This window comes from Sus scrofa, chromosome 4, assembly GCF_054392235.1.
Source record: "Sus scrofa isolate SSC_HxYL_T2T_F1_AM1 chromosome 4, Sscrofa_HxYL_maternal_Yorkshire_Landrace_v2.0, whole genome shotgun sequence".
NCBI classification, from domain to species: Eukaryota; Metazoa; Chordata; class Mammalia; order Artiodactyla; family Suidae; genus Sus; species Sus scrofa.
In genome coordinates this window covers 76,093,162-76,119,355 of record NC_139386.1, presented here as the reverse complement: position 1 = coordinate 76,119,355, position 26,194 = coordinate 76,093,162, and the positions used below count along the sequence as shown (strand labels likewise).

At 38.1% G+C, this 26,194-nt stretch overlaps 1 long non-coding RNA gene across 2 annotated transcripts in view; it reads left to right on the top strand.

Annotated features, from left to right (window-relative positions):
- The window catches only part of LOC102158507 (uncharacterized), a 277,472-nt gene that overhangs the window by 133,174 nt on the left and 118,104 nt on the right, over nt 1-26,194 (top strand). Inside the window, exons 1-2 of one of the 2 annotated variants that reach the window (XR_014843755.1) lie at nt 11,282-11,322; nt 20,296-20,491. This is a non-coding gene — a long non-coding RNA (uncharacterized LOC102158507). Of the gene's footprint in view, nt 1-11,281; nt 11,323-20,295; nt 20,492-26,194 lie in introns of those variants that run through there. The other variant, XR_014843756.1, reaches the window with a different exon arrangement.

Here is a 26,194-nt window from a genome sequence, read left to right as displayed (position 1 = left end):
ATGTGATAAAAAGAGCCCAGAGATGCTTCAGTGGTCCCAGTGAACCTCACCTCCGTGATGTGATTAAAAAATAAGGTGTCTTCTGAATTTCAGACAAGAAAGTTGTTGCTTTTGGAGAATTATTTATTTTTTAGACAAGGATAAATTTAAGTCATGACTGAACACTGGCATGTTTTGAGGAGGAAAAATATTCTGGGAGACCATATCACTGCAGAGGAAAACAAATTCCATAACCAAACTGAGCACCGTATGGTTAAATAGTTTCACTGAGAATTTATTTACATTTACCTATAGCATTTGCTTTTTGTACAACATTTTTTTGGATAATTGATTATAAATACTATCTATAGAAAATAAAATTAGGAACAATAAATAACTTATTAAATTGTAGCTTATAGTACATGACCTTTGTATTGGCCTAGAGTAGCGTGTGTATTTATCATATTTGCAAGAGTTAGAATACAGTGTTTTCTTTTTTCTCCCCAAATTAACTTAATGGTTTAGAGAAATATTCAGTAATATATAGGATAAAATTTATTTTGGATATGTCAAAAATAAATTCAGTATGTGTATTTCTAAGTTACTGAATTAATTATAATTTGAATTACATTGTTATTTTCAATCTTCAAACAAGAGTGATTTTAAAATGGGTTTTCATAGTTTTTGCATTTATAATTTATATTCTGATCATCTCTATGTTCATTTCTGTTTGTATGGCCAAAATCTGTACTCTGATTCTGATCAGTCTCTATTTTAAATTTCTGAGAAAAACTTGAATTCAGATCTGTTTTGAGATCATCTGAGCCATTTTGTGCTTGGTGTTCTGTGCTTTGTTCTCACTGTAACGTATTTGATATGTGCAAGCCCTTGTTATCCTCCTTGCAGACAATCCTTTATCAATATAATTCAGTATTTGAATTCTGGAACAATAATTCTATAATAAGATGTCAGAGTGAATAACACATTATTTCATTCATCCTCTTGTAACAGTTTACTAATGTTTTTATGAAAAGACATGATAAACATAAGACACTTCTGATTACTATGTGTCAAAAGCTATTCTGACTGTTTTAAACCAACCCATACAGTAACTGTTATATGTAAAAAGTCACTAATAATAGGAGCCCAGTGAAGTCAAGGGAATCAAAAGATATGACTTTTAAAGAGGCTGAAAATCTCCATTTAAAAAACCCAACATAGCAATCTAATAGTGTTTAATTTAGGCACACATACTATTTTGATATTTCTTTCATGGTTGAAGTGGCAGATTACAGTTTCCAAAAATGTCCACAGAGTATTCTTTGTCCTGTATCCTTTTCCAGAACTTTGCCACTCCCCCATCAAGAGGTAGAATGGAATTCCCCTCCCCTCAAAATGAGACAGAACTGTGGCTGCCTTGACAAGGAGAATATGGCAGAATTCAAGAACAAGATAGGCCACAGTCATTTGTTTAACTTCCACCAGCCTCCTTCCAGTCTTTGGGTGTTCTCCTGTGAACCCACCACAAGGTTGTAAAAGAAACCAGGCCACACAGTGGGGCTGATTGTAGGAGTTCTGGCTGACAGCACCCGCTAAGGCCTCAGCCAACAGCCTACATCAGCTTGCAGACATATGTGTGAGTGAGCCCTGTTTTCCAGCCTTTGCGTCATCCAGCTGAGACCCCAGATATCAGAGCGGAGAAGCAGGCTGTCTCCCTGGGGCCCTGCCTGAATGTCTTACAGCCAAATTTGTGAGCATGATAAATGGTTGCTTAAGCTCCTCAATTTCACAAGCATAATAACTGGAACAGCTATCTAGGTCTGCATATTCAATTTCATATTACGGTATCACATTAATAGATGTTTGTTACCAATTTCATAAACAGTATTTTGCAACTTTTCTCAGAATGTGCCAAGGATCTTGTAAGGATTATGATTTCAAGTATAATGTGGATGATGACAATATACAGAGAAATATATGTTTAAGTTGTCCATACTAGCAAAATCTGGGAAGACTTAAGATTTAAATTTCGTACCGTACTTGAGAAAATGATTGGCTTATTATACTTATGAACAATTTCAGGCTTACAATAATAGAGCTGGTGCTATGTGGAGGAAATTATTTCACATTATTGTCTCCCTGTGTGCAAATGCCCACTGTCTTTGTTTTCCTTTTTTTTTTTCTCAAAAGAATGGTAAGTTTGATGAGAACTAATAACAACTTATTAAAAACAAAGCTCCCTATTTATATTTTATAGCCTTAAACCTTGGTTCAAACTGGAGAAAAGCAATCCTTTTGAAATACATTTCGTAAGGATCTAACCTTTGCAAGATAAATTCTCTTGGATTAAGTAAAAACTCTTTTGAAATAGTCAAATTCAAATTACAGAGCCATGAGAGTTTGGGGGTACATCAGTATTAGTCCATTTCCATTATATATATAATACGGTCAAACAGTTATAAAATGTACTGAATATGCATTTATATAATTTCTAATGATGCAACTGAATTTCATGAAGTTCAGTGACTATCAAGATCATTATCATAGATAAGTTTTACATTCTATATCTATAATTTTCACAGTCTTACCTGCTGTATTACAATACTAACTGATATGTTTCAGGCTTCCTCCTCAGATTTAGTCTGATGAAATAATAATTCCAATAAAATGGACCAATGATTAGTTATACTGATAACACTAGAAACAACAGATTAGAAGTGGCCTAACTACGTGGCCTCTGACTGCCTGGCTGCAGGCAGAGCTGTGTGCAGCTGAACAACAAACCCAGCAAATTGAAACAACAATAACCCTCTTTACCTTAAACATCCTACCTAATTAAGTTTCCTGGCATGTGAAATGCATCCACTGTGAGAAATGATGTCTCAGACACCACTCACCATTTAACATTTTTATGTCATGAAGAAATATAAAAAAGATTTTCTCAAGTAGATGGTAGTTGTATGCATATATATGTAATAAAGCTTATTCTGATATCAATGAGTGGAGATCCACAACTTATATTTGCTGTAGAAATCTCTATATTTCACTTTTATAAATGAGTGCAAATAGCTTAGGGTTATAAAAGAATTAAGAACCACAACCATAAGAAGACTATCTGTAAGGGTCCCAGACTTTTGGTATAGTTGATGACAAGTAATACACACAAGAGCAATAACTCACATTTTGCATAAGGAGAGACATGACAGAGAGAGTAGAATATAGTTTGAAAGAAGATCTCCAAGGACAGCCTTGCAGTCGGCATCTTTGAAATCATAAGACATGAGGAGAACAGAAAAAAAAAGAGCAAACAGAAAGCCTAGTAATTTAGGGGGAATTGAACAGAAAGTAAAGGATAGCAAAACAAACATGGCATCCCCAAGGAGAAGCCCCAAAGGAACAACAAAACTACTGTCACAGCCTAGACAAAAGATAGCAAAGGATTCCTGGGAATGTGATTGCAGTTTCTTACTGTGGGTGTTCACAACGGTTTCCCAAAGTGACTGAACCATTTTGTACTCCCACCAGCAATGCAGGAGAGCTCCATTCACTCTGCACCCTTGCCTTTTTTTGTACATTTAGGATTTTTAAAATTTAATCATTCTAATATGTATTAAGTATATTCAGTATTTTTAATATCCCATTTACAACATAGCACTGGGTGATTTGGAGATAATGAAAGATAAGGCAGAAATGTCTTACTGTTTATAATCTCACAATTATAATCTAGTTTGAAATCAAAACCCAAGGCCTTTGTTCATTGGTATTAATTAGCAACATATAAAAACAACTCCTACTTTATTTAGAAGGTTACTATTATGTTCATTCTTATTTTTTCTTAAAATTTAGTGCAACGTTTACCTTCCACTGTACTTGAGCATTAGTTTAGGCACAGCAAACTGTAATTCTTCTCTCGTGGTGGTATATGAGTGACATTCGGGATGCACATTGTTCCAGTCGTATTCTCTGAATGCATTTTCGTTTATAACTGCAACTCTAAGTACTGGGAGGTAACAGATGATAGCAAATGTAGGCTGGGTACATGAAAAGGCGTGCGTTGTCTCATCACAGTGGTAGGTTGAGTTTCGGACCACATTCTTCATCTCTCCCCATATCCACCTTTTGCCATGGAACTTTGCAGTCCTGCCCCTAAGTATCAGACTGTACTTTCCCATGTTGTCAAATTTGACTTGGCCATGTGACTCTGAGCAATTTGTTGATTGTGGTTGTGATAAGCAGAAACTGGAAATGAACTCACACAGTGGGGCTTGTCCTCTTATACTTTTGCCATTTTTTTAATGAGAAAAATATGTCAGCTAGCCAGATGGCCCCAGGACCAGGATGAAAGACAGGTGGAAATGACCCACTCCGGTGCTTACAGCCTGAAGCTCAGTCCCTGCTGCCAACCCACTCTCTCAGGAGGAAACCCAGTGTCTGTTGTATACTACTGAAAATTTGAGGTTATTTGTTATGTAGCAGTAACTGACAGATTCCACATGTAGATAATGTATAAAGATTGAATATGAAAACTGATGAGATATTTCAATAATAAAGTTGAAGAGCTGTGTGTGTGTGTGTGTGTGTGTGTGTATGTGCATGTGTGTGCATGTTGGAGATTTAGGATTGGGACAAGATCAGAGCAATGGAGAATACCAAGTTGAAAAGTTTATAGTTCGGTGGGGAAGTCTGTGGAGAAAAAGAATGAAATGTGAAATGACAGAAACAGTGTGTTTAAAATGGAGTCAGCTGAGGGCAGAAACTAGAGGCTGCAGAACAAAATATATATATATATATATGTCTTTTTTTGCCTTTTCTAGGGCTGCTCCTGCAGCATATGGAGGTTCCCAGGCTAGGAGTCTAATCGGAGCTGTAGCCACCAGCCTACGCCAGAGCCACAGCAACACGGAATCCGAGCCGCGTCTGCAACCTACACCACAGCTCACGGCAACGCCAGATCCTTAACCCGCTGAGCAAGGCCAATGATCAAATCTGCAACCTCATGGTTCCTAGTTGGATTCGTTAACCACTGAGCCACGATGGGAACTCCAGAACAAAATATTTTTTAAAGAATCCTGCAATGCTCAAGAAAAAGGACAATAACTTGCTATCTTTCTTCAGCAAAACCCAGAAATCTTACCTTATGGCATGTATTCTATGTATTATTCCAAAAAATGACCCTGGCTAAATATTACTCTCATTTAATTGAATCTACAAGCCTAATGACAGCCCAATATCCCTTAATAATGATGGTAGTTATAATCACCATCAATATAGTTGTTACCCAGCACAGCAAGTATCTGGAACCATTCTAAAAACTAAATGAAAGTAACCAAGCAACCACAGAGAATTTGAATTGACTGTGCCATGTAAAAGGCATTAGGCATTTATCATGTTAAATATACAACCAAGTGCTTCAAGAAGTGTGTGCCAAAGAGTTACCAGGGTTAATAGTGAGCCTTTTGTGGGTAATAAGCCCAAGTTGGCTGAAAACCTGGACAGAAGTCCAAGGACATAAGGATAAAGTGTCCTACTGTGGAGGAGAACTAGACTTAAGCTCAAATTCAAATTCATCTCTCAGATATTTTGGTTGGAATGACATGTGGCCAGGACCAGATATTTAGGATACTTCACAAATTAGAGAAAGCTCTCTCATGATAGGAAGACAGTTCCTGGGGACAGAACTCTCCTTTGAAACAAGTCTGGGACTACACAAGGACTTAGGGGCAGGAAGTGAATTTAGGATTAGCGGAAACCACTTTTCCCCTTGGGAGCGGCTGTTCTAATCAGGCTGCCTGAAGGGCTGGAGACAGAGCTCAGCAATCTCTGTGAGATGCTTGAGAAGAAAACGCAAAGTTCATTTGTGGAAGCTGCCCCAAGTACCAAGCAACCCACTGAGAATAAGGTTGAAAGGACTGCTTCAAGTGTCTTTGTGTTTAAAACATAAAATAAATATAATAAGCCTTTTCACAGTGATTCATCTGGCATATATTGCAAACAGAATTCCTACGTGTATTAGTTCATTCTTTGAACATTGTGACTTTTTCCTTTGTCAAATTATGTTTTATTAATAATTAAAAGATGATTATATACATGAATGTCCATCCACATTATAGTATCTATCATGTATATATAGATGTCAGTGCTATCCTATATATAGTATAGAGCATGTAGCTATGACTTACATAATTCAGTATGTAAAATGGCTATTTGACAACCATCATACAAACCACTATATATGTATATGTGTGTATAGATATAGATATGGGTGTAGATGACTATATCTGTATTATATATTTTGTTATATACTATGTGTCATTTTATATAAATCTATACACACACATGCACAGGCACACACATACATATAGTAGTTTTCTGTGATGGTAATCAAATAGCATTTCACATTTTGAATTATCTCCAGGTCAGGAAGAAATAGAATAAATTAATGTCTTTGGGCCCTAAATTAGAAGAAAAGACTGCTTGGATTACTAATTTGGATGGTTATGATTAGAAAAATAAGACTTTTTACAATAAGACTTTGAACTTCAGTGCCTTATTAATTGTGAAACTTGTTCAATGTTCAGAAATGACATTATGCTCTAAGTTTCATGTCCATTAAGCAGAGTATAACCACTCCGTTGTAGTTATTAAGATACTAGAAAATAGTCTCCTGGGAAAAAGGCGGGTTAATGAGGGACTGTTGGTAAAAATAAAACATTTCTGGCTAGGAAATTAATACATAAAATGATGTTGAAAAATGCAGCTTCTACCTCTAGAAAGAGGGGGAGCTAAAGTTAGTCTAATCTAGTATAATTATGTTACCCAATGTGTTTTAACCCTGAGTCTTTGAAGGGGGATCTTTAGGTGTCCTTCAGAACTCTTCCCATATTTCCTGCCATAATTGGAACCTACCAATCATATGAGCTGTCATGATGACACACTGAATAAATACATGCATGATATGAATTAATGGATTGTCCTTGCTTTGAACGTGGAACGCTACAGAGGCTTCTTACTGAACTCATTGCAGACATTTAATGTTTTAACCAGAATCCGTGGGTAAGATGAGGGCTAATGGGAGGCATTCTTTCCCATGTACTTCTGGCTCTTTTTGCAGGGCCCCTATCAATCTCTCAAAAGGACACCATGCTTTCAACATTATTTAGATTGAAAGAAAATAAAGATATCATTGGAGTTATTCATCATGATGTCCCCTGCCTCCCCAGCCCCCCACAGCCTGGTTATGTTATGTTAGGAATGCTGCCAGTTTTCATTGCGACTACAATGACATTAGTGGTTTAGCTTAAAATGGTTTATTTCATCAGGTACAGTGTCATGATTTTTTGCCTTTCCATTGAAGTTTACATTTGTAAACAGTAAGCATAACACGAAAAGCTGTTAAATGAATAGGGCATGATGATCGTCATACATCACATCCTGCACCTCAAAGCCACTTAAACATCTGTACCCAGTTCCTTGGCTCCAGATTCCTACTTAGGTGGTTTCAGAGATCTAGGCTCTGGTCACAAGTGCTGTGGAGTAACACTGTCCTGGGAATCAGCAGAGCCCAGTCACAGCTAAGTGACCCTGAACAAATTACTTCACTTTGCTGAATTTCACTTACCTGATCCATAAATTGGGAACTCTTATTTCATAGAATCATTTGATCTATCAATAAGATAATATGTATAAATAATTTAAGATGCCAGAGAATGAGTGATTCACATGCTGTTCAAATAGGATGAGTTAGTTGAATCTCTCTATACATCAGTCAACATTTTCATTTATAAAATGACCAAGTTAGGCCAAAAAATAAATTTAGGTCCTTCTAATCCTACAAATCTATACATTTGTTATACTTCCTACTGTATTGTACACCAAGAGTGGAGATATTTTTGCCTTTGTATTCTTATCAGGAATAGTGTTGACTGAATTTATAACAAAAAAAGTATAGCAAAATGTGTTGATTGTTCACTATCAAGAAGGTGTTCCTGAGTGATTCTCATAACTCTCAGAGCTAAATCTTATGAATCCCAAGACAGACTTATTTTTTAATGCAGCTCGTATTCTACTGTTGCTCATTTCTCTAAATCTCAGCTATACACGTCCTTTTCTTTTGTGCAAATTGTATCCATGTTGTTGTTGCTTTGAGTAATCACCCTCTAGTGTTCATATCATAATAGTTGCCTTTTCTCATGTAATCTATTTTTAATTATTAATTCAACAAACATTTAATGAAGATCCCCATATCTTAGATGTAAGTGGGCACAGGAGAGTGAAAAAGCCAAATCCCAGTGCAGCATCAAACAGTACAGCTGCTCTAGCTGGAGGGGATTCTGTATAGAGACAAACATAAAATAAGATAGAGTGTGGGATTTCTGAGCAGCGGAGAAAAGATGTTTTTCACTTTCCTCCAAAACTGCTACCAAAAAAGTCACTGAGAAGTATTCTTTTGAAGTACAACTTCAAAAGACATAATGCAAATTGGTAGAATATTGTATTTAGGATATTTTCACAGATTCACAAAATAAATCAGAATATTTGAAAGTCTAGAGCAATATAATTATAGTTGGTGTGTATTTATTTATTGAGTCACATGATCAAGCTTAGCTGGCACCACTGCTGCAGAGGTGAACTGTCCAGCTGAGCCCTGATCAAATCACTGCTCTACAGAATCGCATTGTCTTGTGAGCCTTGGAACTAAGGTATCTTGAGACCAAGGAAGCAGGAGGCTAAAAAAGATGAGTCTGTGAATGTAGAGATAAATCGGAAAGATTCTGAGTCCTTCGTGACATAATTGAGTCACTGAATTTACCAAACCTGGGTACTGACAGTTAGATGAATTGGCTCCATTTGTTTTTTGTTGTTGTTGTTGATTTTTTTTTAACGTGTTGGCCTTATTTTACCCAAGTCACAGGAAACAACATGTAGTTTTTTTTGCCTTAGGCATCATGTTCATGCCTAGGCTTGTGGAAGGCAGGCTAGCTCAAGTGACCCTGCAGAGCTCCCTAACCCCTTCTGTCCTTAGATACAAGCATTCTATGACCTGGGAGAGGGCCCTCTTCTGCCCATGCCAGCACCCTGGTCTCAGTCTACCAGCCTCCAGACCTGCAATAAATGAACTTCTGTTGTTTATAAGCCACCCAGTCTGTGGTATTTTGTTATTGCAGCCCAAATGGAGTAAGACAGCCCCCCAGATGGTTTTATAGGAGAAGGTACTAATACATAAGCTAGTTAAAACTTACCTCTGCTATTAAGTGGCAAAGCCACAGTTTAAACAAAGAATTTAGTTGACTCCAGGACTGGTGTTCTTAGCCTCAATGGCCATACTACCTCTCTGATTAATTCTGCCTTACATATACTTCTTTAAAAACTCAAGTTCTGGGAGTTCCCTTCGTGTCTCAGTGGTTAACGAATCCAACTAGGGACCATGAGGTTGCGGTTTCGATCCCTGGCCTTGCTCAGTGGGTTAAGGATCTGGTGTTGCTGTGAGCTGTGGTGTAGGTCAAAGATGCGACTTGGATCCTGCGTTGCTGTGGCTGTGGTGTAGGCTGGCAGCTACAGCTCCGATTCGACCCCTAGCCTGGGAACCTCCATATGCCACGGGAGCAGCCCTAGAAAAGGCAAAAAATATAAAAAAAGACAAAAAAAAAAGACAAACAAAACTCAAGTTCTACAAAGATTCTAAGTTGCTCATGCTAGCCAGTTATTCTTTTGCATAGCTGCTAGTAGCAATCCTCAAAGCTATTCATGCATTTTTTAAAAATCTATTCAGTTTTCCCTTGTTAAGGTAGGTCTGTATTCTAAAAACTTCTTCCAGAGTCTCTCCATGAAATTTCAAAAGGAACAGAACTCCCAGAAAACAGCATTTTAAAGTCATTAACTTACAGATGCATCACTGACTTAACGTGCCACACTCACGTAGGTGCTGGGGGTACAAAGATGACCAAGGAGAAAGCTCTCAAAGAACTTGATGTCTGGTTAGTGTTCTGGGAAGCAGGCAATTAGGTAAACCGATAAACAAGTTTTATAATAAAGGCATGCATTCGTGCCAAGGGAGATTGGAGCTAGGTGCTAAAGAATAATGATGCTTGAGAGAATCTAGAAAGACTTCTTTTCTGGGTAGGTGTTATTTGAGCTTATCCTTGAAGGATAGAATAGAATTGAGCAGGATAATAAAGGAATAACTTTAAAGCACACAGATACATCTGTGTTCTGAACAATAGATACTCTCTGTATATTAATGAAAGAAAGACAACAGTACACGATGAGGTTTTTGGATGACTTAAAGATGACGTCTTTGGAATCTGAAGAGATTGGACTTGCACATGGATGGGTTATTGCCAAATAATGACATCACTGTATTCTAGTGCAGCTAAAATGCTTTAAATTTTATAAAGTTCCAATTTAAAGATGCAGTGCTCAGTCGTAAAACTAAAAATGAAAATTATCATAAAACATCACTAAGAATGGAATGGACCAGCAAATTCCTCAGTGATCCAGTTGTCTTCCTAGAAACGTAATATATTACAAAGCTAATTTCTCATGTTTATTAATAGTACCATGACTTCCCAAAAGATTTATTGTTATTGAGGTTTTTACCATTCTCCTAGTTGACTTCCCAACTCTACCTCCCATGGGTAGTCTGTGGCTGGTGATCAAGAATTACCTATGGGTTAAATGCCACTTTTATAGAGAGTGATGCTACACGTATCAAGAGAATATAATTGATGTACAAGACATATGGTAATAAGTTTGGGAATGCTATAAACATTTGCAGATTTAAAATAAGCCATATCTTCCTAGCCCATAGTCAATTAGTGAGTTATAAATGTATTTTTGTCATCAGTTTGAAAATGCAAATATCTTCTTGGGGAAAAGTCACTTTTAATGAGGTTAATAGCAGAATATTAAAGGAATAATGCAGTCCTTAAGCCATGTGGAAATTTTACCATGGTTCTTCATATTTGCAACATTATTTTTCTCTACATTAGAAAACACCATTGTATCCTCTAAAAGTGTATACCATCTTAAACATTTTTAAAAGATGAATTTACCTAGATGTGTCCCTTAGAGAAACTAATACAGCCACTGCACATCAGATATGTTGCCTCCGTGTGGAGCACCACATCATGGTTTTTCCACATGGTTATACTTAAGTGGCCCATTGCTGCCTTTTATTTCCTGAACCTCCCAGAGTTCAGAGTTTGTGCTGTTTAAAAAAAGAAAGCATGGGCCTTTTCAATTTCTTAGCACATTCTGTGTCACCTTGGAAACTAACTGTGCAGTGCGTATCAGAAATTCCATTCTCTGATCTCAGGCTTGTCTAATGCTGCAGCCCTGTCCCAGGTATGGCGCCAAGTGCTTGTCAGAAACGCGGGTGGGTCCTTGGTGGAATGAAGAGAACTGTTACCTTTTAAGACATTTTCAATAGTTAGAGTCTTATTATAATTAATTACAGAGAAGTCTCTTACTGAGCAAGGCCAGGGAATGGGGTATTCTGTTTAATGGTTCAGCTGAAAGGAAGAGGAAGATAAAAGATGTTAGTGCTTCTAGATTCAGTCTGGGTCTGTGTGAGGGGATTGGGTTTTACCAGCATGTTTCTCACATATGGAAGGCCATCACAGGGCACCATGGGATAACTGAAGAGCAGCAAAAGAATTTTCAGAGTTGTTATGAACCCTGGTTTAAATGTGCTCCCCAATTCTTACCCACTTCCCATTTACAGCCTTTCCTCAGGGAAAGAATGTGGGGATGAAGTTGTGGCCAGGCCTTGTTTTCTGAGCCCTGACACCATGGGGAGCAGCAATGGGAACGACCCTGTGGAGACTGACGCAGAGTACTTCTCACTCTTCCATTCAAGTGGTCCAGGAAGTTTCTCTTTGTGTATTTGTCAAGCTGTAACAAAGCAATATTGCTTTTCCTTGCTTGTTTAAGTTGAGGATAACATGTCAAAAGTTAAATGAAAATGATCAAGATAACCCATTCTGGTTAGTAGTGCAGGAGGTCAAGCTTGCTCCTGAGTTTAACCTTCAGCACTCTTTCAGGTGTCCCTGGTACTCTGTTCCAAATATTTACTATGCCATTTTAGCATCGTCTTTAGATTAAATTATGTCCAAAAGTGTTGTTTTTTTAAATGTGGTTTAAGAAACATTGTGACCCTGAGCTAAGAGTGCAATGAATTGCCTTCATCAGCAAGGTACCAGCTTAGGGAAGTCTGCTTTCCTCTTGACCTTGCCAACCACCTCTGTTTGCCGAGACTCTTCCTCCAGCCTCCGGTGCATTTCTCTCACCTGCTTGTCCCCCTGTCTGGTTTTCTCAACATCCTCTGCTTGCTTTTCTTTCTTGGGCCACCCTGTAGCATCTGGAGGTTCCCAGGCTAGGGGTTGAATCAGAGCTGCAGCCACAGGCCTACCCCACAGCCACAGCAATGTCAGATCCCAGCCGCATCTGCAACCTGTAGCACCAGTGAACACCAAATCCTTAACCCACCGCAAGGCCAGGAATCGAACCTACATCCTCATGGATTCTAGTCAGATTTGTTTCCACTGAGCCATGACAGGAACTCCTTATTTTCTTTATCTTGCCTCTTAAATAGTGTTGTCCCTAGAATTTTGTCCTCAGTGCTTCTCTGTTTCTCTTCTACTCTAACTTTGTGGCATACTCCTTTCATTATAGCTTCAATTATACATCAAGAGGTTCTCAAATCTAATTTTTTTTTTTTTGTCTTTTTGCTATTTCTTTGGGCCGCTCCCGCGGCATATGGAGGTTCCCAGGCTAGGGGTCGAATCGGAGCTGTAGCCACCAGCCTACGCCAGAGCCACAGCAACGCGGGATCCGAGCCGCGTCTGCGACCTACACCACAGCTCACGGCAACGCCGGATCGTTAACCCACTGAGCAAGGGCAGGGACCGAACCCGCAACCTCATGGTTCCTAGTCGGATTCGTTAACCACTGCGCCACGACGGGAACTCCCTCAAATCTAATTTCATCTTCATTTCTGACCTCCCTCTTTAGTGAGAGTCCCAGATGCAATCACATACTTTAGTTAAATAGCATAGATATGGGATTATTGCCACACTCGATTCTTCATCTGAACTTATATTTCATAAATCAATGAATACATTATAGTCACCTGGTCATTCAAGTCAGAAAACATTTTCATAGAGGCCAAAATTTATTTGTTACTAAGTCTTGTCAGATTGTCCTCCAAAATGTATTTTAAACTCATTCTCTTGTTAGCTTAGGTTTTTGTTCCTTCTGTCTGAGTTTATTCTAAAAGCTAAAAGCTAAGGCATGCACTGATCTCCCCAACTTCAGTCTCGTCTCTTTCCTTCCCATCTGAAATGCTGCTTCCAGGATTATTTGTATGATATAAGATATTATTGTGTCTGTCCCCTGAAATTGCTGTTCCCCAGACTCACAGAATAAAGTCCAAGTTTGGGGTACAATGAAAAGCCCTTAAATATTTGAGCCTGATGCACACATCACATCTTTATCTCTCCTGCAGTAAAAGCAAAGTACAAGAACCTAACTCATTGGACATAAAATCCTTTCTATAGACTCCATGCAGTTTCCCAGTGCCTCCTAAAAAACAAAAACAAATAAAACTTTAAAGCACTGTGGTTTAGAGTTAATCCTTGGGTCCTCATTGCCGCTATTATCAATACCTTTCTCTTGGGTTTTTGTCAGCACCCCAAACTTGTGACAACAGAAGGAGCAAGAAGCTCCATAGACAAAGCTCTAACCCAGGAGAGTCACAGCTTCATCCACCCCACTGTGGAGTTTTACATCCAGTGAAAATATCCTTGAAAATTGGTATTAAAGACATTTTTGTAGACAAAAGCTAACATAATTGATAGATCTTCCAGGCAACATATAGTAAAAAAAATACCTTTAGGCTGAAGAGAAGGATATTTATGTGTCTACAGGAAGAAATGAAGAACCGCAGAAAGGGAAAAATAGTTCAGTAAACATAGAAGGCTTATTTTTAATTACCCAGCTTTATTCATTTTCTGTAGTTTATTTAAAAGATGACTGGGGAGTGATGTGAGGAAGATGGCAAAATGAGAGGTCGCAGCCCTCACTGCCTTCATTGTGGTTTTAATTTGCTTTTCCTTGATGACTAATTTGGTTGAGCATATTTTCATGTGCTTAGTCTCTATCTCTATAGCCTCGTCAGTGAAATGTCTGTTCATGTCATTTGCCCATTTTATACTTAGATGGTATAGGTTTTTTTTTTTACTGTTGAGTTTTGAGATTTTCTTATACTTTTTAGATAACTAGTCCTTTATCCCATATGTTGTTTTCAAATAAGTTCTCTCAGGCTGGAACTTGTATTTTCATCTTCTTTACAGGGTATTTTGCAAAGCAAAAGTTTTTAATTTTGATGCAGTCCAAGTTGTTAATTTTTCCTAAGAGGGGATTATACTTTTTGCATAAAATCTAAGAGAACTCCTTGCCTCACCCTAGATGGCTACGATTTTCTACTATGCTTTTTTTTAAAGTTGTATAGCTTTATGTTTACATTTAAGTCCATAATCTATTTCAAGTTATTTTTGTATTAAGTATGAAGGTTAGGCTGAGGTTCATTTTTTTTTTAAACTACAGATTGTCCAGTTGCTCCAGCTTTTGCACCTTTGTCAGAAATCAATTGACCATATTTATGTGGGTCTATTTCTGGGTCTTCCGTTGAACATTATCTGAACATCTTTACTAAGAAATTGCTCTATTGACAATATGTCTATACTGCTGCCAATTAACAGATTTGATTATTGTGATTATCTATTAAAATGTAATAACTTGTAGAGTAATTCCCTCTATTTTATTCTTCTTTATCAATATTTTTCTTATGTATTCTAAGCTCTGTGACTTTCCATATAAATTTTAGAAGAAGCTTGTCTGCATGTACAGAAAATTTACTGGAATTTAATAGGGAAATTGCTTTGAACATATGCAATTCAATTTTGGGAGGACTGACATTCTTACTATATTGAGTCTTCTAATCATAAATACAATATGCATTTCTTTATTTAGGTTTTCTTTGCTCTTTCCTCAGCATTAGATCATGTACATGTTTTGTTAGGCTTGACACCAAACATTTCATTTTGGGGGGAGCCAGGGTAATTGGTGATGTGTTTTAAATTTTATTTTCCACGTGTTTGTTTTGAATATATAAAACTGTGTTTGATTTGGTATGTTGATATTGTGTCCTGTGACATAGTTGAAAATCACTTGTTCTAAGACTTTTTTGTGCCTTTTCTTTTTCTTTTTCTTTTTTTTGGAATCTTTGTGATATCCCACATGGAAAATCATGCATCTGGAAATAGAGGGAATTATGTTTCTTTCTGTCTAATCTGTATGCCTTTTGCGTATTTTTCCTGACTTATTGACTTGAACTTCCAATACTATGTGGAGTAAGAGGGATGAAAGGGGAGATCCTTGTCTTTTTGGCTGTGAACTGAATTGCGTCTCCCATCTACCTCCCCCCAAATTCCCATTTTGGAGCCCTAACCCAGTGTGGCTGTATCTGGAGACAGGATCTTTTGGAGGTAATTGGGGTTAAATGATGTCAGACAGATGGGACTGTAATCTGATAGCATGGTGGCCTTAGAAAAAGAGGAAGATGTCTCTCTCTCCCATGTATACTTTCTGTCTCTCTATATTTTCCTATTCTGGACTTTGCTATGCATGAGGTCATAAAGTACGGAGTGTTTTGTGACTGATTTCTTTTCACTTGGCGTAATGTTTTCAAGATTTATCCATGTTGTAGCATGTGTCAGTACTTCATTCCTTTATTTCATTACGTGTATATACCACATGTTCTATCCATTTGTTTGTTGATGACATTTGCATTGTTTCTACCTTTGTGTATAATGAATAGTGCTGTTCTATCAACATTTGTGTACAAAGTTTTGTGTGACATATGTTTTCATTTCTCTTGGGTATACATCTAGGAATGGAATTGTTGAATCAAATGGTAACTCTGTATTTATTCTCTTGAAAAATGATCACAGTTTTTTCTTAAATTGCCATACCATTTTCTATTTCTTCCAGCAATGCGTAAGGGTGCCAAATTTCCACATCTTCACCAACACTTGCTATTATTTGACTGATTCTAGCCATCCTAGTGGGTGCCAAGTAGTATTTCATTGTGGTTTTAATTTCTATTTCCCTGAAGACATAGGACCTTGAGAATATTTTCATGTATTTATTGGCCATTTTTATACCTTCTTGGAGAAATGCCTACTCCGTGTCCATTTTTTATTAGCATTATTTTTTACCCTGGTCTTAGACTGCTCTTTCACTTACTACCTCAAATGTGATTTCATTTTGGCATAATTTCTCCCCCAAAGACATAGCATGAACCTATTTTGCAAGCTGTTCCTTCCCCAGTCTTATTTCCTGTGCAGCAATTTCTCTTGCAGGTTATAGGAAAATCTCAGATATAATAAGATTTTATGTCCACAAAATCCAGGTTATTCTCCATCTTTTGTCATTTGATATTACACATAAGCTGCGATGAAACATAGACTCTCTCCTTTTACCATTTCTTCTTGTTAGTGTTCATATTCTTTCACTGCAGTAGAGTGCATAATGCTGCTATTTATAGTGTTCTTCTTTAGAGATTTCTATTAGAATTAAAAAAGAATCTTGTTTTTCTTTTTAGTTCATGAATGCTAGTTCATTCCCCTAGATTGGACTCATGTTATGCAACCAAAACAAATAGTTTTTCCTCTGAGTTACTCAATCCCTGATTTACTAGAGAAGTATTCTCCCTCCGAGTTCCCATATAGCATTTCTCATTCCCTGGTTTTTGAACTACCCACAGTCAGTTTTATAATTTTCATCCCCTGTACATATTACATCGGGTGTCACACCTATTCTTGCTTCTCCACCAAGCTCTTACATTCCATGCATTCACCTCCAATTTCCCAGCACCTCCTACTCCTCTGTGGTGCTTCCTGGATCCTGCAAGAAAGCCTACACCCCTGTCTGCAAGTAATGTTGCTTCTAATACTGAAAATACTAGATCTTTGAAAACAATAGCTTTAAAATATCATCCCCATGGAAGTTGTTTCCTTGGCTCATAGCCAGGATGTGAGCAATGGCGAACAAAGAAATCAGTCCTTAGAGAACAAAGGAATAAGTCTAAGTGAAGGTGGAAGGACCTGGGCTGAGTTCCCTCACCTTCTGACTGAAACAGAGGGCTCAGGGCAAATCCATGAAAACCTAATTTATGGGAACTGTGAACATAACAGCCTGTTCTGCTCTTTCCCTCAGTTGCCTCTGTAATGATCTACACAGAGTTCATCCATCCCATTCACAGAGGTTACTTTTTTTTTTCCTGCCAGGGGAACAGATGTGCCCTGGGCCCTCTCCTTGTCAGAGGACCCTTAAAATATGTGTGTATTTGTGTGCATTGTGGCCATGCATGTGTGTGTGTGTGTGCGTGTGTGTGTGTGTGTGTGAATCTGTAAATCTCTGCCCCTCTGTGCCCTCCTTCCAGCCCTGGCAAGGAGCCTGCACTCTCACCTGGCTCAGCGCCTGTGGATTTCCCCACACGATGGCTCCTCTAAGCTCTCTAACCAGCTGTTTCTACCCCTTTCCTCTGCAAGAACATCTCACCCACTGAGTGTTCTCTCTGCCCAGGAGCTCTGTAAGTTTCCCTTGATTGTTCTTGGACCGTTCATATGTTTCACCTCAGTCAAAGCTGCCTCTCCATTTGCAGTCAAACCACACAGCTTTCCATCCTAAAGTCACAGGGTATTCCCTTGTCTCTCATTTCCTTCTTTATAGCTGTATCAATTTAGTTTAAAGTCCCCACGACCCCTTTAGAATGGCAGAGAAAAGCTGTATGTTATTTATGAAAGAGGTGAAAGGATACAGGGACAAAGAGAGGAAAGTAACATAAAAATTACTAAAAATAAAAAATGGGGGAAGTGAGATAAGTATTTCATGTCCTTTTATAGCTACTAGAGAAACATTGACCTACTGTGAAAATGTGCACATCCATAACAGTGTTTACACAATCAAAAATACAGGAGTCTTTTATGTCTTCCATCAATAAATCTTCAAATGTGCAGACCTCTGTGGTCTAAATCTCACCTGAAAAAAAGGAAGTTACTCTCTTGATGCTTCTTTATGTTTTTGTACATTTATTTCTCAGGGGCCCACTCTTTATATGAAATAAGTATCATTGTACTAGTTCTAAAAGTTAAGCCTTCTCATTTGATCCTGGAACAGAGCAGCAAAATGCTTAAGTTGATGCTAGTGCAAGTCTAATTGGCAAATTTATAACTATAATCTACAATGATAATGGTAACACATGCTTACGGAGAGTTTACTGTGTGCCAGGCACAATTCTAAACACAATGCTTGCTTTGTTTCATTTAAGTCTCATTTCAGCTTTGTAAGGATGTCTTTTTAATACAGTTGAGTGAATTAAGACAGACACAGAGGATTTGAGTAATTTGTCCATGGTCTTCAGTAAGACTCGGAGCAGAACCATGATTTTTCTGCAGGGACTCGAACCATAGGGCTATTGCTCTTGACAGCCCCTTTGTGCAACTTTTCAAAAAATGACATCGTCTGTCGATATTCTTCAGCATGACATTTTCTATTTAAATCAACTTGAGTTTGCCCAAGCACATCATGAAAGCACGTCATGAAATTTCTGTGGGATTGTTCTTGTCATCATGATACTTCTGAACATCTGAAGTCTAACAAACAAGTGAAAGGAAATTAAATTTTGACCAGAAGAGAACTGATGTGCTGCTTCTCCAACTCTGGTCAAACATGCAGATTTCTGAGCCCAATTCCCAGTGTTCAATGTTCGTGGGAAGGTTAATGAGGATTTATGGCACCATTGACACAGGCAGTCCCTGAACAGACAAGAAATGCTGTGGCTTGTTGGGGAAGGGACAGGAGCAGAGAGCAGTATTATTTCCCTCTTCTTTGTCTTTTCTGTGGTGATGAACTCTAAGGACATGCTTTATTTTCCACTCCTGCTCTCCCACAATCAGTGGCCAAGGCAGCACCAGCAGGAAGTAGATGAATAACTTTATTTCCAACAATTCAGAGACCAACCAGCCTCCATATTAGCAGCTCAGGTGGGCTCCACAGATTGTAATTTCCTCGATGCTTTGGGGTTGGTTCACATCCTAAGACTGGGTTGTGATGTTAATCCTTTCTTAGCCTGCATTTTTTAGATTATTCTGCCTTTACTGCTTTCGGGCTGTGATTTGAATCCCAGCCTAAATAGGACCCAGACTAGTGGCTGATGTGGCTGAGGTTCTTGGTTCCTGCTGCCACCCTCCTTTTTTATTGATTCTTGTTGATTGTCTTCCTTCTATCTTTCATCCAATCTGTCAGGCTCACTAAATCTCCTGCTGCTGACTCGCTCTGTGATCACTGTGGCTTGACTTGGTTTCTCTAGAAGGTGGCACCCTCTGGAGTTAGTATCTCTGCCACCCAGTGTGCCTAGAAGAGACTTAAATAATGCAGAGAAGTAAACTATGATTTACTTTAGATTCCAGTTTGTCACATGTGGAAAATTGAGTTGGACTGCCTATGCATAGACGGAAAGTCCAAGGAAATACTAAAGATGCTGTCTTTTAGAAGAGGTCTTCTGACTTTAAGAGAGAAAGATGACTTTTAAAACAGGATAGTTTTCTTACTCATGAAAAATAAAACAGCTTGTTCCAAAGAAAAGACAAGAAGACAGGATTTCTATTCTCAAAATATGCTGATAAGGCTAACAGGATATAACACTAAACTTGCTTGAAAATAAGAGATGGCAAGTGACAAGTACAGATGCTACACAAAACAGGACTTCAGAGGAGTTAAATAAAACCAATAGTAAGTCAAGAAAGGGTCAGAAAGGAGACAAACATTGAGTGGAGCTGTAAAGGATGAAAATAATTTGGAAAAAAAAAACAACCTGAAGATACTCTATTTCACTGTCATTTAATGTATACATTGGAAAGTAGGAGGAAAATGATCAGAGAAATCTAGCTTCAAAAACTCTTGAGTATCTCAAATGTCAGTATGAATATTAAAAGGACAAACTTTATTTTACTGCCACAAGACAATAAGAAGGTTTTTTCAGTAAATTCTTCAAATTTGACCCCTTTGCAGTTATCTGTAACAATAAGGATAAATTTTAGGCTGCAGCCCTTCCTTAGAGAAATCTTCTTCAGATTTTATAGAGCTGTTTGCTTCAGTAAGATCCAATTTTTGTTTTCCTTTTATCCAGCAAAGAGAATGATGATGATGCCACCATCAGGAATATGAAACATAAAGTTTTCTATTTTCTATCAGACAGCTGAAAATCTAAATGGTGTAGAACGTGTAAATGCTGAGCCAAAGATACGCGAATGACTTGCTGCGCTTCGGTTCGCAATTAGAGATCCTCCTTTCACTCTCCTCAGATGTTCAGACCTGTCAGGAGCTAATTAACTGCTTTGGCAGCGTGGAGAAGTGGCAACACAATTCACAGCTTCCGAATGGCTGCAAGGTATTTCATTTGAACAATAGGCGAATTAAAGGTCAGCAGTTAGCCGGAGTATCAGCAGATACTGATGCCTAAATGGTTCTTATTCAATTTTGAAAAAGAACTGCCTGAAGATTTATATTGGGATTTTTTTTTTTTTTTTTTTTTTTCACATTGAGAGAGGCTTACATTGCAAATGCCAGCCAGGGAAGGCAGCAGTGTGTAACTCTGAAGTGTAAATGCTAATATAGTGTTCCTGGTCAGCAGCAACAGGAGAGAGCGGGGTTTATGGCATTCATAAGAATGGGGTTTGTGGCCTCAAGGTCTGAACAGCCTGGCTTTGGCTAAGCCCTGTGTAAGTGAAGCAGACGATACTAGCCTGCCTGCAAACAATTATCTTAAAAAACAGAGGAATATATTCAGAATCTGTTAAGTACCTGAACCACTACTTATCCACTCTGTACCCACCCTCACCCTCTGTCTCAGTAGGAACAACTCACTTTGCGTATTTCTTGAATCCCTTCTGTATTAGTCAGAGTTCTCTAGAGAAACAAAACCAAGAGCTATATAGTCATATCTTTATCTACTTGCATGCTTATATATTTTTCTTTATGGAGAGAGATGTAGAGACAGAGACACACAGAGAAAAGAAATACAGAGAGATTTATTTTGAGGAATTGGTTTATGAAATTGTAGAGGCTAGCAAGTCCAAAATTTTCAGTGTAGTACAGCAAATGGAGACCCAAGAAAGGATTAATGTTACAGTTTGGGCCTGAAGGGAAGATGGAGGCAAAATTCCCTCTTTTTCAAGGAATATCAGTCTTCTTTTATTCAGGGCTTCAACTGATTAGATGAGGTCCATCCACAGTATGCTTAATTTGAAGTCTACTGATTTAAATGTCAGTCTTATCTTAAAAATATCTTTAGAAACATCTAGATTATGCTTGACCAAATATCTGGGTACTGTGGCCTAACCCAATTGACACACAAAATTAACCATCATACTATTGAGTGGAGAAAACGCCTAAACTAAAAGTTGCAAGTTACATTTTATTGGGGTCCTTAATGAGAACTGTAGCCCGGGAGACAGCTCCTCAGATACCTCTGAGTAACAGTTTTGAAGAGAAAAGGAAGGAACCAGGCTATATTGGAGATTTTTGTTGAAGGAAAAATAAAAACATGTAGAGGAACATCAAAAGATTACTGCTAATTATACGAAAGACGTCTCACGTTATTGCTTTTAGTTCTTTTCTATATATGGGAAGATACAAGATATTCTTGTATCTTGAAATTATTCCTCAGGTATGCACCTTAACTATTTAGGGCCAATATCCTATTTTCCTCCATCCTGAATTTCCCTCAGGGTACATTTCTTTTTTTTTTTTTTTTTTTTGTCTTTTTTTTGTCTTTTTGTTGTTGTTGTTGCTATTTCTTGGGCCGCTCCCGCGGCATATGGAGGTTCCCAGGCTAGGGGTTGAATCGGAGCTGTAGCCACCAGCCTACGCCAGAGCCACAGCAACGCGTGATCCGAGCCGCGTCTGCAACCTACACCACAGCTCACGGCAACGCCGGATCGTTAACCTACTGAGCAAAGGCAGGGACCGAACCCGCAACCTCATGGTTCCTAGTCGGATTCGTTAACCACTGCGCCACAACGGGAACTCCTCTTTTTTTTTTTTAATAATGATTTTTATTTTTTCCATTAGAGCTGATTTACAGTGTTCTGTCAATTTTCTACTGCACAGCAAGATGACCCAGTCACACATACATGTATACATTCTTTTTTCTCACATTATCATGCTTCATCGCAAGTGACCAGACATAGTTCCCAGTGCTATACAGTAGGATCCCTTTGCTTATCCATTCCAAAGGCAAGAGTTTGTATATTTTAACCCCAAATTCCCAGTCCCTCCCACTCCCTCCCCCTCCCTCTTGGCAACCACAAGTCTGTTCTCCAAGTCCATGAGTTGCTTTTCTGTGGAAGGTTTCATTTGTGCCATGTACTAGATTCCAGATATAAGTGATACCATATGGTATTTGTCTTTTTCTTTCTGACTTACTTCACTTAGTATGAGAGACTCTAGTTCTATCCATGTTGCTGCAAAATGGCATTATTTTGTTCTTTTTTATGTCTGAGTAGTATTCCATTTTGTATGTATACCACATCTTTTTTTATATATATAATGATTTTTATTTTCTTTTTATTATAGCTGGTTTACAGTGTTCTGTTAGTTTTCTACTGTACAGCATGGTGATCCAGTTACATATACTTTTATAAATTCTTTTTTCTCACATTATCATGCTCCATCATAAGTGACTAGACATAGTTCGCCTCAGGGTACATTTTTGTTTGGGGCAGGTGCAGTGGCTGATGGCTTGATAGTGGGTAGTGTTGTTTGTTTACTGAAATGGCAGATGACATTTTTTTGGTCTACAGTTATCTTCTGAAAGAGAGCTTCAGATGATAATAACTTGGTACTGGTCCATCTCATCTCCAATTTTATTGACTTTTATAGCTGAGGAGAAACATAAGTTTTGTTATGATGTCAGGATCTTTACATGTTATTTTATTGAACTCCCATGAGAATATATTCAAGATAATTCTGAGTTCCCAGAAAATTTCAAACCCAGGTCAGGCAATTCCAATACAACTCCATCAGTGTTCCATGTCCCAGCTTCCTAGAACTGTGTTTCTTGCCAGATCTGCTCTAATTTTCTTTATTTCTTATCCCTGGTTTAGCTATCATTTCCTGTGGAGTTAAAGGCACCATAGCTTTCTTCTCACCTGAATTGGGTGCTACCTATCTGCTACCAGATGACCTTGAATATAAGATGGATTGTTTTTGACAGGACCTATGGGGCTCAGTTCCCTAATCATGGGGATTCTTATATTGCCCCTGTCCTAATTCCAGCCACCAAAGAACTGAAGTAGACAGTGTTTGTATTTGTTTCCTGTGACTGCTATGTACCACAGAATGGATGGCTTAACAACAATAGAAACTATTTCTGTCATAGTTCTGGAGGACAGAAATCCAAGGTCAAGGTATTGACCTATGTTCCATCCATATGCCCTGGAGAAGATTCTCTCCTCACCTGTTGCTATCCTGTAGTGGCTGCTGGCAACCTATGGGGCCATCCTTCACTTGTGGCTATGTCACTCAAGTTTCTCCCTCTGTCTTTGGGTGGCCACTGTTGTGTGTGTATGTGTGTGTATCTCTGTATGTCCTCTCCGCTTACAAGGACACCAGTCATTGGATTCAGGATCCATCCTAATCCAGTATGACCTCATCTTAATTTAACTAATTACATTTCAAAATAAGATCTTATTTCCAAATAAGTTTGCATTTGAGGTTCTGGATAGACATAAATTTGGGGATACTTTTTTTTTCTTAACTATGTGAACCCTTCTGTTATGTGTCATTTTTTTTTATGGCTGTGTTTTAAAAAGTGAATTTATACCTTTTTTCAAACAAGGCAATTCCAGATATGTGATGTAATGGATCCTTTTATCTGTGACTTTAATACACTTAGAATAGATATAGGATTTTCTTGCTTTAAAGAGCATCCTAAACCAGTTCATAGCACTTAAGATTTTTTTGTGTGTGTAAAATATGGAGCATTTCAAGCATATGGAAAAGTATGGGAAATGATAAACAGACACTTACGTCACTATCACCATAATCAAACAGATGCTAACACTTTTTCTTGGTTTAGATTAGTTTTTTTTTTTTTTTGTCTTTTTTTGTCTTTTTGCCATTACTAGGGCCGCTCCTGCAGTACATGGAGGTTCCCAGGCTACGGGTCTAATCAGAGCTACAGCTGCCAGCCTACACCATGGCCACAGCAATGTGGAATCTGAGACGTGTGTGTAACCTACACCACAGCTTACGGCAATGCCAGATCCTTAACCCACTGAGCGAGGCCAGAGATCAGACCAGCAACCTCATGGTTCCTAGTCTGATTTGTTTCCGCCATGCCATGATGGGAATTCTTTTGCCTCTCTTTAATAAAAAAGTAACTATAAAAAATTTAGTGTTATAAAAATTTATGTCAGTTATGTTCTACCATACCCATTCTTTTTGCAGTTTTTTTTTCCTGATTCTTCCTTAGTGTCAGCCCTAGAGAAATCAGTTGTGCATAATATCTGTATGAGAATTTTTACCACAGCACTGTATGTAAGAGTGAAAAATTTATAAACAAGCTAATCATCCCACGGTGGGGTTAATATAAATGAAAAATGTTTTTTCAATTAAAGGGAATACAGTCTAGCCGCTAAAATAAATGAATAAGATGTATGTAACTTAGGGTTAAAAAAAAAACTTAAACCAAAAGAGCAATATATAATACAATTTCTTAGAATTCTCTATTTTTTAAAAATCACTTACTTGATAATGTAACTTCTTTCGAAAAAAAAAATCTCTTGGTCCTCTCACTCTTTGCTTTTTCTGAATATATGCAAACCCTTCAGTTCATGTGTTGCAGCAAAGTCAGCTGAAGGATGCTGGATTTTGACATTGCGTTATGTTAGCATCTTAGCAAACCTCATCCAACACTTGTCATTGACTCTACCAAGAAAAGTAATGATTAAAGAACATTTCTTTTTAATTTCTAAGAACAGTTCCCATATGCTATCACTGCAAAAAGTAGTCAGATTAGTAATGCTTTTTAGAAGCTTGGTCTCTCTCAGTGTCTTGATTGATTTATCAACCGGGTCCTGCAAGGCTTTAGATAACTCATTATATGTGTTTTCAAATTGGCAGCTCTAACTGCTACAGCATCTAAAACGCCATGCATAGACAACAGTACATTATTTTCACTTTTACCTTCAGCTATAGGTGAGAATAATGCATGGGCATCTGTGTCAGTAGGTAGATGCTCAATAAAACAATATTGCTCCAGTATTTCAATACAGCGGAGATCTGATAATGGTAGCTTGACATATGTTAATGAGTAAATATTCAGGTGAACTTCACATGGGAAGCAAATACCCGTGTGAGTCCGAAATTAGGTGGTGTGCCCTTCAGCTCAGAGAGCAAGGCACAGCAGCCATTCTCAGCCTGCCTATGCTCTTACTTGATAGAGTTCATCACAACAGCAGTTACATAGTTACTATGTAACATAGTAATTACATAGATATGCTATACATAGTTCATCACAACAGGAATTACAGCATATGATTAAGGTTTTTTTTTCACCTGCTAGACACTCAGCTGGTTGAGGTTAGAGACCATGCTCAGGATTTCCAAGATATTAGAGAAGGGAAGCAAGACAAATATAGTTACTAAAATAATCCACACCAATTTTGTCAATGAACACGCACAACAGATCAATAATTTTTTCATTACCTACAAAGAATTTGTCTGTACACAGTGAGAAATTATGGGAAAACAATGAAGATGCTTGAAAGAGTCACGGACACCATAATCTTGTCCAGAAATGGCCTACATGTGGCATGTTTGCTGCCACTTTCCAGTGGCAGACCTTGCCTAGTGAGCTGGGCGTTCTGCCTTGGTGAGCCCAGAGATGCCCCAAGAAGATCTTCATCTCAGTGCAGCAGACTCTTCCAGTCAATCAGGTTTGGCTCATGAGAGAGGACCATCTTCTATCCTCATCTGAATCCATCACTCTGTGTTTAAAGGAGAAAAGCAAGACCTCAACAGACAAATCCTCTTTCCCCCTGAAATATCAGAGCCCATTTTTGTACTTCTCCCCCCAGCATGTTTCCCT